Source organism: Stegostoma tigrinum, chromosome 3 (assembly GCF_030684315.1).
Source record: "Stegostoma tigrinum isolate sSteTig4 chromosome 3, sSteTig4.hap1, whole genome shotgun sequence".
Lineage (NCBI taxonomy): Eukaryota > Metazoa > Chordata > Chondrichthyes > Orectolobiformes > Stegostomatidae > Stegostoma > Stegostoma tigrinum.
Window position 1 is genome coordinate 77,209,534 of NC_081356.1, and position 3,291 is coordinate 77,212,824.

Below are 3,291 nucleotides of genomic sequence, written 5' to 3' on the forward strand. Positions count from 1 at the left end.
TGCAGGACCAACCACCATTCAAGGGGCGGGTCTAATTTCGTTCGCTGAATAATTTATGTTTCCCAATCTTTCAAATCAATGCGTGGAAGTCATGTAAGATCTTTAAGCAATGTGGTGGCACATTGCCATATATAATGAAACCATCATCTCTCCTAGTTACGTTAATAACTAATCTGTAAACAATCACCCCCTTTACGATAAAAGATGTGACTGAGAATGGCTAGAGTTCGCAGTGTTACGAGATGATGTGGATATGCGTTACGCGGCTCTCATACTTGAGCAGCAATTTGAATTTCAAAAGTATCCTTAACAGAGTGTAACGGTCTATGGCACATTCATGAAAGTGTTGCTAGATTTGACATTGAGACATTTCAGGAAATATTAGGGCAGATGACCAAAAGCTCGGTCAGATAGGCAAAAGAGCAACTTGAATGAGGGAAAAAAAATCGAATTGTAGCGTTTGGAGCCAAGGCAGATGAACACGTAGCCATCAGTGTTGGGTAGATTGAAACACAAACTTATACGGGATTCTCTAATCAACATAATATTCCACGTCCCTTCACAGAAGCAATAGAAAACAAAATATGATGCCAGTTACCCATGAAACGATTAAATGGGAATCACAATTTGCAAATATTGTATCATTCCATGGTCCTACAATAATATTTTGACCAATTGTCAAATTCAACTGTTTGATATTTCTACACAAGCACCACGCAACAAATATAAGTTTTGTAGTCACTAGATTTTCAAATTATCTCAGAATGAAGATCAGATACTTTGTTTATTTTGCTGAATAGTACAATTTAGGAAATATAAACAATGCAATTTATGAACTTCACTCTGTGCAATTAAATTAGAGGAAGTGGTGGCATAGTGATCACGATTAATCCAGAAGCAAAAACAGAAATTGCTGGAAAAGTTCAGCAGGTCTGGCAGCATCTGTGAAGAGAAATCAGAGCTAACGTTTTCGGGTCAAGTGACCTTCAGAATGGATAGTAGCTAGGAAACTGTCAGTTTATATGCAGAAGATGGGTGTGGGGTGCAGGGGGTAAATGATAGGTGGGGCTAGAGCCCAAAGAGAGAGCAGAACACAAAGGAGTGGATAACCATCTCTCTCTCTCAATAGCAAAACAGACCCACCAGAAGGTGGTGGCGCAGTGGTAAACAGTCACGAGGGAGTAGACCTGGGAGTCCACAGTATTGTCACTGGGTCCTGTGTCAGGCGTCATGTCAAACATGGAAATGGGCAAGGAAATCTCCTGCTAGTTACCCTTTACCATTCTCTTACAAAGCTGACGAATTGTTTCGTTTTTGTGTTGAACAGCAATTGAAAGAAGCACTGAGCATGGCAAGAGCACAGAATGTAGTCATGATGAAGGACTTCAGTATCTATTACCAAGATTGGTTTGGTGGCACTACCACTTACCGAGCTGGAAAAGTTCTAAACATCTGCAGCAGATAGGACTAACAAGAAGGAAAAAACACCTAATTATCCTCATTCTCACCAATCTGCCTGTCATAATGAGGTCTCATCTTCATACTGAAGATAACCTCCATTGTGTTATGTGGCATTACCACAATGCTAAATGTTTTGAACAGACCTAGCAAATCAAAACTGGGCATCCATGAGGTCTGGTGGGACATCAATGAATGCAGATTTGTATTCAAGCACAATCTACAACCTCATGTGCAGAATTCCCGTACCATCAAGCCAATTGTCAATTACTTCAAGCCATTGGTTCAAGCCTGGTTCATTGAGCGCAGGAGAGCATGCCAGGAGCAGTACCAAGCACAGTAAAGGATGCCATTATCACAATCTCCATACCAAACAGGGCATGTAGCACACAATACACAGGGCTAAGTGATCCCTTCCCATTGGATCAGATCTAATCTCTACTGTCCTGCTACATCCAGTTATGAATGGTGGTGGTCAGTTAAAATGTTGGATGCTCAGCACATCAATAAAAAAGACAAGGCTGACGTATTTGCATCTGCCTTTAAACTAAAATGCCAAGTGCATGATTCATTTCAGCCTCCTCCTGAGATCCCAAGCATCACAGATGTCTGACTTCAGCCAAGTGAATTCACACTCCATTTCAAAAACTGGACAAAGGTAAACATTATAGGCACTGACAACATTCCCGCAAGTCTATAGCTAGTCATGTCCCTTGCAAGCTATTTCAATGCAGCTACAATAATAGTTTTAGCTGACAATATAGAAAACTGTCTCCATATGTCCACAAAAAGCAAGACAAATCCAACTTGGCAATTACTGCCAAATCATTAAATGATCAATCATTAGAAATGTGTTGGAAGTGGCCATTGGCAGTGCAATAAAGTGACAGATCCTCAGCAAATGCTTGCTCGCTGATGCCTAGTTTGGATTCTGCTAGATCCACTTAAATCCTGGCCTCATCCTTGGTCTAAACACTGATAAAAGAGCTGAACTCCAGGAGTGAGAATCATTGCCCTGGATATCAAGGCTGTATTTAACTGGCTGTGACATCAAAGGGCCCTTACAAAACTTCAGTCAATGGGACTCAAGGGAGAATTCTCCAATGGGATCATATCTGGATTGAAGGAATACGGTTCTTGTTGTTGGAGGTCAGTCATCTCAATCCCAAAACATTAGTGTAACAAATGTTTTTTACGGTAATGATTATTCACAGTGGTTGCTATTTAACTAGCCTTTTTAATTTCATATTTCTTTCAATAAAAAATTTCCCCTTCTGCTATGGTGGGACTTGATCTCATGGCCCCAGACCATTAACCTGGGGTTCTGGATTTCTAGTTTAGCAACATTACCACTGTGCCACTGCCTTCCTTAACAATTAAATATTAACATATGTTAATAAATGCTATCAGGCCTGTCACCTCTCAATAGTGAGAATCCCATCTTGCTGATCAACACTTGGTTGGAAAATGGGAATCTTTGCCCTCAACATCAAGAAACTCCTCACTAGCCATTTCACATGATTTTCCTAACATCCTTGCTTTGGTCTACATCATTCAGAAGATTCAGCTCATTATCTATCCGCCTACTATAGCTACGTTCCTGAAAAAGCAGAATACTGCGGGTACTGGAAATCTGAAATAGAGATAGAACATGCTGTAGCTACAACTATCCAGTTTCAGCAGCACATCAGGAACAGTAGCTACTTGCAGGAAATCCCAAAAAAGGGTTGTAGAGGAAGCTGTACCTTAAGGTATGTGGTATTCCCATGCTGGGCCAGACAGTCAAGTCCTGTGAGGTGCATGGAATTGGTTGGGGGTGCTGGGCTGTACCAA